Source organism: Podarcis bocagei (genome assembly GCF_964188305.1).
Source record: "Podarcis bocagei genome assembly, chromosome: 4".
Lineage (NCBI taxonomy): Eukaryota > Metazoa > Chordata > Lepidosauria > Squamata > Lacertidae > Podarcis > Podarcis bocagei.
In genome coordinates this window covers 44,941,943-44,956,211 of record NC_138128.1, presented here as the reverse complement: position 1 = coordinate 44,956,211, position 14,269 = coordinate 44,941,943, and the positions used below count along the sequence as shown (strand labels likewise).

The following is a 14,269-nucleotide window of genomic DNA, read 5'->3' as shown; positions in this document are numbered from 1 at the left end:
CAGTAGGAAACCCTTCAGGTACAGGCAGTACATTTCCCCTTATTCCGAGCCTAAGCAATATCATTAGTCCTTGTTTACTGCCTTTACCGTCCCTTAGAGTCCACAGCACCAACTCTATTTCCTCCAAGCATACCAGGATTTCTAATTTCACCTAATAAATATCCTCCTCACAGTTCAAATAAACCTGGTATTAGGAGGTCTGGATGTAGGCTGACATTTCCTTAGCTGTGAAGACAGCAGGTACTCTCCAGCATCTCCCAAACAACCAAGGAAACCTCTTAACTAATGAGGAAGAAAATAATGACTGTAATTAATACACAAAATGATGGCACTGGTCTAATTAATCATTAATCAACAGCGAGAAAACACCTTTTTTGAGCTTTCATAATCTCTTAGGGAAAATGTCCAACAGGGGTGTCGCTGGTGCCCTGCGGCTCAGATTCCTTCTGATCACAGACAATATAAATCATATGACAAAAAAGCCTTCATTTTCATACAGAATTTCAGCTTCTTGAAGAAACATCAGTCCCTGGTGCAAAAAATATATCAGAGCACAAAGGACGCATTACTGAAAGCAACACATACCTTGCCCTTTTGGACTTCTATATGACGCCTGTTTCCATGAGTAGCAGCAGCTTTAACATCTGACAGGCCTCTTTCATTCCAATTAGCATTGCTAAAGGTAACACACCATGACTTAACACATGCCCACCCCACTACTGGCAAAGAGAACTTCTGTTTGCAGAAGACAGTAGGCCAAGCAGAACTGCAAGTCAGTGGGTGGCCCTTTGAACCCAGAGTATGTTCTCCAGTCTCCATAGATACAGGCTTTAGGGAAAACATTGCTTTCTATTCTTGAGTATCTCATAAGGTGGCATTAACTCCCAGGGGACAGGAACTAGCTCAGCCAAACTTTTCTATCCCCATAGGCTGGCATTTGCAGACAGACAGGTACTTGGCTTATGAGGCACCTTTAACAACTGAAAAGAAAACATTCATTTGGTGACTCATTTAATTTGCATTCCCTTTCCTTGCAGCCAGTGTTTTGGTGACAAATTATTCCCTGTTGTGTCGACTGGCATTCCTTGAATGATCGGCACCCAAGCCTACACATCTAACTAGAAAGCCATCTTCTCTTTGCACTCTGCAATGTCCTCTTGAGTACATGGGACTGTAATCTTTGCTTTTATCTCTGGGCCATTTCCTTCCTCTAATCTTCTTGTTCATCTCAGGGACTGGAGCTCTGCCAGTCACTATAATCACTGTTTTCTGTTGGCAATCAAGGTAGGCACTTTGTTACCTTAATGAACAGATGTACTTAATGAGCTGATCCAGTCCTAAAGGGGGGGGGAATCAAAACTGCAAATCTGTTTCTTCAGCAAAATCAGCCCACACCCCAATTTTATCACCTATTAATTAAAACATTATTGGATGCCGGAGTGTCTGTTATTCAATAAACACAAGTCTCAGGGTACCAGGAGTAAAACAATTATGTTTGCTGTTCTTTTCCATTTAAGCAACAAAAGGAAGAAACTGCTTGGTTCTTACTGGCGCACAGGGAGGGGGTTGCAATTAAAACCTCTCTATGAAAGTCAATCTTTGAATCAAAACGTTCAAAGCCAGCTGGAAAGCGAAAATGTATTTATTCAGGCATACATATAACCCAGGCAGACAGCAACAGGAACATGATAAGATCGTGTTCAGCTGCATTCCATAGGAGCTGGTGGTACGTGGATATTGTGGAGATCAAACGAGCTTTTGCCTCTGTACTTCCTGGCCTTGTACTGAAACCACACAGTAAGAACATGGGGCGGGAGAACTCCCTGAACATGGAAAGTTTCCATATTGAGTCAGGAGACTCGGTTTTGCTGGAATAAGATTAAGAAGCGGTTCCAGTCATGTTTAGCAATACATACATTTCTGGAAACCACTCTAAAATGGCTCATCCCCATGAAATAAGTTGCAGAGTACTAAGGAAGAAGTGGGTTTCCTCTTTACTTTCTCATTTCTTCCAGCATTCTTATCTGCCTAGATAGAACAGAGAGACTTTCAAAGACTGCAGGACGGACTGTGCACCCTTATTTGGGAGTAAGCCCAGTGAACTTAGTAAACCTGCATAGGATCAGGCTGCCATTTGTCTTCTGCCATTATCCTTCAGCTATGCCACACTCATACCATCTTAGAAGAAACCAGGTGTGAGAGAGAAGCAGGGGATAGTATATTACCCTGGTAAGGTGGCTTCTGGAAAACTGCCTTGCCTTGTCAAAAGGAAAAGCCCCCACCTCATGATTCCCCTCCTCTTGTAATGGGTACCAGCCTCCACTTACATCTCAACCAACAAGAGGCTCTGGGAAATTTGGCAGATGATTTATCTGGCTATGAGCAGAAAAATCATAGAATGAATACATTTGTTAATGGCATTCAAGGTGGAGTGCCTCATGAAGTTTTTTGACACACACAGCAAAAGCTAGCGTAAAACAGGCCTAACATCCGACTGCAATTGTTATTCTTCCAGGGAGACATGTGGAAAGAAGCCAACCAGCAGAAAGGGAAGCTATCATCCAAATTATTGGGTAATCTGATAGACAGCAGAACCATCTGCACGGGTTGTTGCCACTTGTTCAAATAATGGTACTCAATAATTTTTTCCAATGGCAATAATTTTGGGCAATGAATAATTATAGCTTTGACCATGCTAATTAGTAACAACAAGCAAAAAAATGACCAGTATTTGATATAGGTCTAGGAGTCTCCAGTTAAAACCTCAGACTAAAGATGTACTAAATAAATCTCTAATTGCAATCCCTGTTTCTATATGCCCCAAACATTTGGACTTTTACATTTCCAGAGATCCTTCATCAATACATTCAGATTGATCCTATTTCCTCTGAGACTTCTACTCCAAGAGGTTCTTCTTAATTTACAAACATTTATCTGAGCCATAGGCAGCATATAAACCTGCTGAGCACAGCATGACAGGAGTGATATCACTGAATGGAGGGAGGAGAGAGACATGGAATCATGGGGATCCTTGGGGATGAATTTGACTGTCTTTGAACTCCATTAAGAATGATCCTGGGGGAAATACCACAGCTCTTCAACAGGGAAAATAGACCAACTTCTAGCAGACACTGAAAGACTCCCACGGCAAGATCTGAATTCTGAGATATAGGTTTAGTCTGAGATGCATTTAAACATTTAATTAGATATGTAAATATAAGTTAAAAACAAGAGCGTACCAGTGGAATTTGAGTCTCTTTGAACAGTACATCCCAAATGCACATCACAAAGCAATTTTCAAAGTCCTTTTGGTCGCAGAGCAAGTTTGCCAAAAAGCCTGTTCTTCAACAATTACAAGCTCAAAGCTGTACATTCTTTTAGATTCAGGCATATGCTTGTTTCTTTCATCCCCACTTCCCTATTACCCATTCCAACACATTACATCATATTCCCACAAACACATTTTAAATGGCCCAAGCCATTCAGATGTTCAGAAGTTGTGGATCAGGCAGCTAACAGCAAACCTGAATTTCAAAGGTGTTCTTCAACCACCGACCCACTGGGGGGAGGGGGTCAATCCGTCCTTCAATTAATTAACCATGAAACCTTTCCCTTTTTTTACTTCCTGTGAGTCAATGGCCCTTAGTAGAAAAAAGGTTCCTTATCTCTAGATTAGAGACAATCTCACATCCAAAAGAGGCGAAGTCATTATAATTTTAGAATTCAGAGGGATATATATTCTGGACAGCATATCAAGAGTCTTAGAGCAACTATCAAAACAGTAATGTTATGGACAAGTAAGGAAGAAAGAGAAATTCATTTGAATTAGATTTTAAGGTGAAATGACCTGATTTGTTGGTCATTAGTTGGTCAGTTATATGCGGATGAAATGCAGCTATCAATCAGATTATGCACTTCTCCATTTTTTCCAGTACAGCTTTGGTTCCCAAAATATGACTCAAAATGCATTTTTGCAGGAAAATTCAATATGTAATGCAGGTGAAAATGTATAAAATGCATACAAGCTATACATGATTGTCTTGTGCATTTCTATTTATACCAGGGGGGGCGGCAGACAGGATGAAATTGACCTATGACTGCATGCATATGAAGTTGACATGGACTAGAAATATGCTGATTCACCCATCTTTATGTATAAACATGTTAAAACATGACAGTTGGCGAAGAATTTGACTTATTAAGAATCTCAGTTTTGTATTTTTTACACTGTAAACCACCCCTGTGATCCTTGGATGTAGGGTTGTATATAAATTTAATAAATAAAAACAATAAAAAGCAATTCTTTTAGAAAAGCAAGTTTCTAGTCCTTAAGAATTGCAAAGATTAGTTTTAAATGTATGAGCCATACCTGGTGAAATCAAAAAGAGGAATTGGTGAAAAAGATTCTAGTGGAAGTGGGTGAGGGTAAAGTTCAGCCTCCTGCACAACTCCCGGCTCCACCACACAACTTATAGTGGAATGGTGCAAATGAAGGCAAATAACACCACTAGGCATGTTATACAGATTGCTGAATGAAGGTTTTGTTAATACACAATGCAAATCTTACAAGTCCTACATCTTGAGCTCAATTTCTCATTTATACAGCAGAAACTATCACCGCCTACCTAAGACCACCTACCTTAGAAGTGTACAAACCAACAAGAAAAAGTACTGAGCAGGCTTTTGCATATACTATGCACTATATATATAAATAATTAATAATAAAGCCACATAATGCAGGATTGACTTTCTAGAAATATTATCTCTTATGTAAATACTAACTGTAAAATATGCCGAGAAGAAGAAAAACCAGGGTTTAGGTTGCTTCTGCTGAGAAGTTACACATGAAGCTGCACTGTTCTGAGAGATTAGCTGAAAGAACAGGTGGTAGCTCCACAGGTTTTGCATGGATACATCAAAGCATATTGCCTTCCGCTTTATTTCTTCAGCTACCCCGTTTAAAATCATTAGTCCAACTGGCTTGGAAAAAAGATTGCTCTTCCTTTGGAGGCCATCTGCTCTTGATGCTCAAGTCTCCAGCTAAAGGCAGAATTTTATTTCAGACAAAAGGAGCTGTGTCGGGGGGAAATGGGGAACCATACACCCAAATTATCTCCTTCCTCCTTCCCTGCCATTTTGGAGCATAAATTCCTGCCTGCCCTTCAATTCAATTCAATGTTATGTCTGCGTCAACACTAACAGTGGTTAAGGACAGCTGGATTAACCTCATTTTTGTAGAAGGGGTTGATAGTGGGATGTACAGTGGTACCTCGGGTTACATACGCTTCAGGTTACATATGCTTCAGGTTACAGACTCCGCTAACCCAGATATATTACCTCAGGTTAAGAATTTCGCTTCAGGATGAGAACAGAAATCGTGCTCCGGCGGCACGGCAGCAGCAGGAGGTCCCATTAGCTAAAGTGGTGCTTCAGGTTAAGAACAGTTTCAGGTTAAGTACAGACCTCCGGAACGAATTAAGTACTTAACCTGAGGTACCACTGTATATGTTAGACCAGTTAATAGGATCAGATAGAAAATTGTTGTCATTTTCAGTTTTGTGGCGCAGACACCACTAACCCACTAGACCTGAAGGGTAATATATCCAACTGCAGCACCTTTTAGAGTCGATTTATGGGCCATCAGCTTTGAGTGCCTCAAATAATTGGATCTGCACAGAAAGCTAAACTCATAATAATGGTTTATAAAAGTTTATTGGAATGCTGTAAATTGATGTTCAGGAACTTAAGAGATGCATGGAATATAGATTTAGAGTGTTTCATTCACTTCAATTGATGGAAAGTTGCTTTAGCATCTATATGTATTGTTTTGTTAGATTTAAAATTGAAATTTATTCAGCAAACATTGGTGTTCCAAGTACATTGGACTCCACAGCACGCCTTTATCAGAAAAAAAACTGGCTAGTTCTTTTGCTGGCAATGTAATGCTAAAAACACTTCTTTGAGGTATAATATGTCCCAGGATGTTTTCTTGCTGCTCAGAAATTATTGTTCATCTTAACTCTGTTCTGGAAAAATCCTTTATATCTGTGGGTGTTCAGACACTCTTAAATTATAGCACTACAGTCAGAGGATGAACAGGTGGACAGCAAAAGTGGATTTCACAAATCCTTATGGTGGCTAAGAAACTTATATTGCAAGTCTGGAAAGATAAACGCTGGACTGTCCACTATTCAGTGGTCTGAAGTTCCCACTGGCTTTTCTATGTTCCATTGCATGGTTTGTAAGCATCCATCTGATTTTGGAACCTATTTGGACACAAGGAATCCCTGTATGTTTAAGCCTTTATGTTTTAAGTTAGGATTGATGGAATATTGTTAATGTCAGCTGGCAATGTTTCTATCTCTTTGTCTCTCTCTTTCCATCTGTTATTTGCAAAATAAATTTATTTGCAAAATAAATTATTTTTTTCAAAAAAAAGAATAACCAGACTTCCTGCTTAGCTGAAAGTTGACACCAGAGTTTGGGACTGGTTTGAAACCATTTTTGTCCATAAATGTTGTTCAGAGCAGTAGTAAGAATTTGTGCTCTAGTGGAGAAAGTTGTATCTGAACTTGGGGAGGAAAGCTGCTGTCAGGGTCAACAGACACAGGCAGAGTAGTCCAATCACCTCAATATAAGAGGAGCTTCAAATGTTCACTTGTGGTTGCATAACTATGTAATTAGGAGAGTTAGCTCTGCACAGGGCAGAACAGCTGCCATAACAGAAACCCAAGATATTATATGAACACCAATTCCCACAGTATCCACACACCTTTGTGGAAGCAGACATCCTTAAAAATAAAAAAGGAGACACAAGATGTAGAATAACAACGTACAATATTTTGGTCAGATATTTTTGCCACTTCATGAAGTGTTGATATGCAGAAGGAATGAATCTTTGAAAGATACCTATTTAAAAAGCTAGCAGGGGGGAGAAAAGGGCTGGGAAGTCAGGGCTCCCTATCTCTAGTCTTGCCATTTATATGTGTAAAAGTAACAATGTGTAACTCTTCTGTGCCTCACATTGCACACCCACACCCTGCCAAAAACTCACTTTAAGTTGCTTCCGTAGCTAAGAAAGTTACAGGGGGTTGCAGAAATATATTACAAGGGAATTTTTAACCAATGAAATATATTCAGCATCAAAAGCAGCTCACAAAATGCCTCTTACACCAACTGTGCAATATGCCTAAGGCAATACACATATACCATGTTTCACTTAAAAGAAATGCAGAGGGAGAAAGCACTATATTTTCTCTCTCTATGAAATGCATTAGCCACATTTCATGAGGCACTCCAAGCAGCCTCTCAAAATTGCTACCTCTCCATTCCCCTCAAGAGCCTGTTGCTACTTTCCCCTCCTGCCTGCTTTCTTCTCCTTCCCATGTCATACCCCATTGTACAACGTCCAAAAGGGGGAGGGGGGAGAGAATCTATGTGAAACCGTTCCATCTGAGAGGGGGAAAAACATCTCTATCCTATTCCTACAACTGCATTTAGAACCTATTCCAGATCTCAGCGATAAACCCAACAACAACTAGGACTGCATTTTTAGCCACTTGGCTGCTCTTTGTTATCCTGCAATTTGAGATCAACCAAGCTAGATTAGCGGTGACAGTATGCCAAAGGTCATTACTGTTAAACGCACCTCAGTGAACAATATAAACGGAGTCATTATACTGCAACTAGATGGAGTTTATTATGGGGGCATAACAATCAGTGTTGATGAAGCCAAAAGGCACCTAAGGAAAAAGGTGTATAAGAAGGTGAAAGGGAAAATCTAGCTTTAAATGTGCCCATTTATGCAATGTGGCAGTATAAGACACTGCTATCCACAGGAACAGGCAGATTCATACACTCCATATTCCCAGGACACTAAAGTACAGTGGTGCCTCGCAAGACGAAATTAATTCGTTCCGCAAGTTTTTTCTTCTTGCGAGTTTTTCGTCTTGCGATGCACGGTTTCCCATAGGAATGCATTGAAAATCAATTAATGCGTTCCTAGGGAAACCGACTTCAGACCAGGTCCGGGGACAGTCTGTCCCCCGACCTCTTCTGAAGGCTGGGGGGGGGACAAGGGCTTTTCTTCCCACCCCCAGCATTTTAAAAAACCCGGGACAGCGGAGGGTTTCTCCGCTGTCCGGGGCGATCTTAAAATGCTGGCGGGCGGCATTTTAAAATCGCCCCGGGACAGCGAAGGACTTCTCCGCTGTCAGGGCGATTTAAAAGCCCCTGGGAAGGCAGGCAGGGGGGACAAAGACTTTTGCCCCCCGCCAGCCTTCAGAAGAGGTCCTGGACCTCTTCTGAAGGCTGGCGGGGGCGAAAGTCTTTGCTCCCCCCGCCTGCCTTCAAAAGCTGTCCGGCCCAGGCTTCGCGGACCTCTCCGCCAGCAGCGGCAGCGCTGCCACTGCTGGCGGAGACTTGCCGGCATGCAGAAGCCTGCGCGCAGCGCGCCCAGGCTTCGCGGATCTCTCCGCCAGCAGCGGCAGCGCTGCCGCTGCTGGCGGAGACTTGCCGGCATGCCGAAGCCTGCGCGCAGCGCGCCCAGGCTTCGCGGATCTCTCCGCCAGCAGCGGCAGCGCTGCAGCTGCTGGCGGAGACTTGCCGGCATGCCGAAGCCTGCGCGCATTGACATCAGCGCGCCCAGGCTTCGCGGACCTCTCCGCCAGCAGCGGCAGCGCTGCCGCTGCTGGCAGAGACTTGCCGGCATGCCGAAGCCTGCGCGCAGCGCGCCCAGGCTTCGCGGATCTCTCCGCCAGCAGCGGCAGCACTGCCGCTGCTGGCGGAGACTTGCCGGCATGCAGAAGCCTGCGCGCGTTGACATCAGCGCGCCCAGGCTTCGCGGACCTCTGCGCCAGCAGCGGCAGCGCTGCCGCTGCTGGCGGAGACTTGCCGGCATGCCGAAGCCTGCGCGCAGCGCGCCCAGGCTTCGCGGATCTCTCCTGCCTTCAAAAGCCGTCCGGGATAGCAGGAAGCGCTTCCCTGCTATCCCAGACTGCTTTTAAAATGCTGGCGCTGGGGAGCAAAGCCTTTCGGCCCCCGCCAGCCTTCCTGGACCTCTTCTGAAGGCCGGTGGGGGGGGGAAAGGCTTTGCTCCCCACCGCTAGCATTTAAAAGAGGTCCCCGGAGATTTCCCTATGGGCTTTCGTCTTGCGAAGCAAGCCCATAGGGAAATTCGTTTTGCGAAGCGCCTCCAAAACGGAAAACCCTTTCGTCTAGCGGGTTTTCCGTCTTGCGAGGCGTTCGTCTTGCGCGGTACCACTGTAATTTGAATGGACAGGTGGGGGAAAAAACACTCTGGCAGAAAGGAAACTCTTAACAATACCAATAGTTTCAGATCCTGCACTGGATTAGGTTTGGACCCCAAATGAGAATAATTATTGTGATATCTGGAAAATGTTTAACAGCAAGACCTTTTCTTACTTTCAACTAAGAGGTTTCTGAACTGGTACATATACAATGAACAGGCTGGGATAATAATGAACATCTTAGGGTAGCCCTTTCAGCCTCCCTGTGTTTCATCACGTTAACTACCTAGAAGTTTGACTTACATTCATCAAGCACCTGAGCCCAACTATAATATGATCACCTCTCAAATTCTGTAAGAGAAATCACCTGAATATTAAATCACTTAAACTTCAAAAAATTACAGCCCTACTACTGCCAACACAACCCGACATCTAGCATATCCATTATATACACATGCAGAAATTATGTTCTAACAGCAGCCGCACCTCACTAATCACTCTCGTGACAATGCTGAACGCAGCAGGGCCTCGTGTATTAGAAGAGGACTAAGAAGAGCAACTGCAGCAGAGCAACTCTGCATTCTGAGATAATAAAGCAAGCAGCAGCATTGAGGCAGAGACACCACAATGGACAGCACCAGAAGAAACACAATTACCCAAATGAAACATCAAAGATCTATTAGCCTAGGTAGCATAGCAAAGACTTCACTAGCCAATTTCAAAATGTTTCAGTGGGGGGGGGGGAAGACCTTAAATGATGTCACTGCATTACGGATAATGGAGCAATTGAATCTATTAATCATGGGGTTAATCTATTTATTCACCTTGAGAAAATTACTGATCAGAAGAAAGTCTATTAAAAGAATACAATGATTCAGGCGCCACCTCCATCACTTAGTAAGCAATCAGAGGATGTCCTTTCAAACCCTGCATTAATAAAAGCCTCATTAAATGCAAACCTGCAAGATGTTAATGTAAAGGGGCTCATTAGCCTGGAAAAATTGATCGCCTGGAAAGCTGCTTATTTCCTTACGGAAGTGAAGGTCAGCTTTCCAGTTATCGACCTTACAGCTGAGCACCTCAACCAACGCAGCCAGTCGTTTTACATAGGAAACCACCACATGCAACTTGAAAATATGGTAAATTCTGCAACAATCAAGGGTGACTGGACATTGCCAGGTTTGCCATTTTGACAGAGGGAAATATATTCCACAATCATGCTATGCAGATGGAGACATGAGTGCTGGGAAGAGGATTCAACTTCCTGAAAATGATAGATTTTAAAATCTTTTTTAAAAGCAAGCTTCTAGCCTCTGTGACTACAAGGATAGTATTGAAAGTCTATGGACAATGCCTACTGGAATCTCAGCGTTAGGGGTGCACAGGTGGTGGTGGTGGTGAGTTAAAGATATGTCTTCTTTTACTGAGCCATTTACTTTGCTAGCGAGATTTGGAAAATCAAAAGTTCAAACAAAAATGCACTACAGGCTACTTAATACTAGAATCAGCTAAACTAAACCAATGGCACAAACAAAGTGGAAGGTAAGGAGAAGAGCATTTTGCCTCAAAATCATTTGAAAACAAACATCTGGTGTAAAATAGTACTCAAAATGTAAGACCTTGAAGAAAAAAATATAACATGCAAGCACAAAAGGTATCATATGGGAAAAAGTGGGGAAATGCTGAGCAATCAACAAGGACCAGATTACTAAAAGATCTCCAACAGAGCTTGGGTATCACTAATGTGACTTCTCTTGCCCTTAAGTGATTTAGAATAAAATGATCCCCTGCATTAAACTAGAAAAACATTTTGAAATGATTCCCCTCTTTTTTTAAAACTGAAGAATGCCTCAAATGATGTACTACAAAAAATGAACAGTATGCTCTGGTTATCTCCCGCTTGGACTACTGCAATGCGCTCTATGTGGGGCTACCTTTGAAGGTGACCTAGAAACTACAACTAATCCAGAATGTGGCAGCTAGACTAGTGACTGGGAGTGGCCACCAATACCACATAATACCGATCTTGAAAGACTTACATTGGCTCCCAGTATGTTTCCGAGTACAATTCAAAGTGTTGGTGTTGACCTTTAAAGCCCTAAATGGCCTCGGTCCAGTATATTTGAAGGAATGTCTCCACCCCCATTGTTCTACCCAGACACTGAGGTCCAGCGTTGAGGGTCTTCTGGTGGTTCCCTCACTGCAAGAAGCCAAGTTACAGGGAACCAGGCAGAAGGCCTTCTCGGTAGTGGCGCCCACCCTGTGGAACGCCCTCCCACCAGATGTCAAAGAGAACAACAACTACCAAACTTTTAGAAGACATCTAAAGGCAGCCCTGTTGAGGGAAGCTTTTAATGTTTGATGTATTGCTGTATTTTAATATTTGGCTGGAAGCCGCCCAGGGAGGCTGGGGAAGCCCAGCCAGATGTGTGGGGTATAAATAAATTATTATTATTATTATTATTATTATTATTATTATTATTATTATTATCATCCTCCTCCTCCTCCTCCTCCTCCTCCTCCTCCTCCTATGGCCAAATGGCTCCCAGTAGCACATAATCCATTTGTAAAATAGAGGAAAACTGTATTCTATTTCTATTTTTAAAAGAAGCATAAAAATGAAGGAAAAAGAATAATCCATCCAAAATAAGCTGAACTAATAAAAAGAAACTATACATTGGCCTATGCAACCAGCCTGGACTCTATAGTCTAAAGCACTCTGAAACAAGAGCAGAACTTTACCCTCCTGTGAACAGATCAGGAAAAATCACAGTAAGTCAAAGAAAAGCTCTAATAACAGAAGCGAAGAGGTTGGGGGTAAAAGATACGCATCAGTTGCATACTGATGGTATCTCAGCCCCAATGAATACAACAAGATGATCAAACTTTGTTAAGTCTAAATGAAAACTGTCCTCAAATCATGTTATGCTACACACTGATCTCATAAGATTGCACATCATCTGCAAGTCTCAACTATAAAGCCACAACTGTTTCAGCAAATGGATCAAGAAAAATTATTATTATTAATTAAATCTGTATACTGCCCTATACCCATAGGTATCAGGCTACTTCACAATTACACACAGGCTACTTTACATTACACAAATGTAAGATTACAATATAAAAAACAAAAAAATCCCAATAAAATTGATTAAAACAATTAACAATATTAATGTATATACAAACTAATACAAATATACTTAACAATTAAACAATTTAAAACATCCCCATCCCCCTTAAAAACACTGATCTTACCACAAGGAGGCTGGCAAATGCCCTCGTTCCAACCCCCCAAAGTGCCACCCCGAAAGGTACAATTCCCTTTGGTGTTGCCCCTTTATGGCAGCCCCACCCACAAGGCAGGCAAGCTTTATATAGCTGTCCCAGCAGTTGCTTCACACCTGGGGCAACAAGTGCTATCAATGCTGTCTGCCTGCCCAGGGTCCTAGTCCCTGGACAACTCTCAGCACCTGCAGGTCCAGGCAGATAGAGGCAGGTGAAAATTATGAACAAGAAAAGACTTGTAAAGCCAACACCTCCCATGCAATATCATGTTGCTTTAACATCTATCTCCAGAGTGAAAGTGAGGGAAGAACAGAACTACCATCACTACCTCCAAATGAAGAGACAAATTTAAGAAAGCCCTAAATAAGCCAACTACGACATATCTGCACAATGCTCCAGCAATTTCAGGCCACCTCCATCAAAACAGTTGTGGGTCAAAACTAAAACCCATAAGTTAATAGAGAAGAGTATGCCACTTATCATAGTTTAACAAACTAACCTCTCAAAACTACATATAATGAATCAATGCCTGCCAGGTAAGAAATTCATCAGTAAGAAACTATTTCTCATTCAAGTTAATTTAGTTTTACATGCAAGTTTATACATGTGGAATGCAAGGAACGGATTTGCAGAGCAATCCTAACTGTGTCTACTCAAAAGTAAGTCTTATTAAATTCAGTGGTGCTTACTCCCACATAAACAGGTTTAAGACTGCAGCCTTAAGTATTAGTTGGGCAAACAGTCTAACACCAAAAAGGTTTGCAGGATCGTTCTCTTTGCAAAACTGCTAATACAGTCTAGTGGCTGTTTTCCTATTGTCCAAGAAGATCAATTATAGTAAATAATTGTCAAGGAGCCTGCAGAGGAAATAACAGCCAGACTGTTCTCCAGTCACATCCCTCCAATTTGCAAGCATAATTCACTTTGTTTCTACTCTCAATTCTAGAGACTTTTCTAAGCAGTCCCCCCCCCCCCGCCCCCGCCCAAAAGATTCAGACCATGCCAAGGGCAGGCTCAATCTTCTATGGCATTTTATATAGCAACCCCCTACCTATGACTGCCTGTTCAGCTGGTACATTTAGAGCATTATCAGTCCCCAAGAGCTTCATTTAACTCTGTTCATGAAAAATAAAGAGCGCAGCAGAGTAAATCTTGCAGAACCTATATATAAGGACATGAAACTCACAGGCCTGCAGAGAGAATCTTTAATGGTGGTTTACAGACACATAAAATTACTTGGAAAATGCCTGGAGGGAGTTTGTTTTCCACATGCTGTCTTCCTGAGAGACACCACAACAAAGGTAAGTTTTGTGTCACAGGGGAAGCATGACTTCTGTGCCTGACTTTCTAATCCTTCTTACCCTGACACAAATGACTAGCTCTTAGGGAACTCAAGGGGGAAGATTTGGTACTTCTTAGTGAATCATGGGGCTGTTCAGTTTTAAACTTCCAGTTACACAACCCCCAAACATTTAAAAGTAACTTCTCTCCCAACCTGGCTAGTCTCCAGTCTTCAGCAGTAACCACTGCTGAACGAAAAAGGCAAGGGACACAAATTCTCAAACAGCCTCTCAAGAAAGATGAATTGCAGGCTCTAGCAATTAGTTGTTTGCATGCCCCTTGAGAAAGGAATACTCTTCAGGCCATAATCTGCTTTTAAGTATTGGTTTTTATTCCAATCTTTCATTTTAAATATTACCTTGGGGACAGGCTCCCAAGGTCATCACCCAACATGC

At 42.3% G+C, this 14,269-nt stretch overlaps 1 protein-coding gene across 4 annotated transcripts in view; it reads right to left on the bottom strand.

Annotated features, from left to right (window-relative positions):
* Nucleotides 1–14,269, bottom strand: part of ARMH3 (armadillo like helical domain containing 3) — a 128,481-nt gene that overhangs the window by 58,513 nt on the left and 55,699 nt on the right. The window lies entirely within an intron of this gene.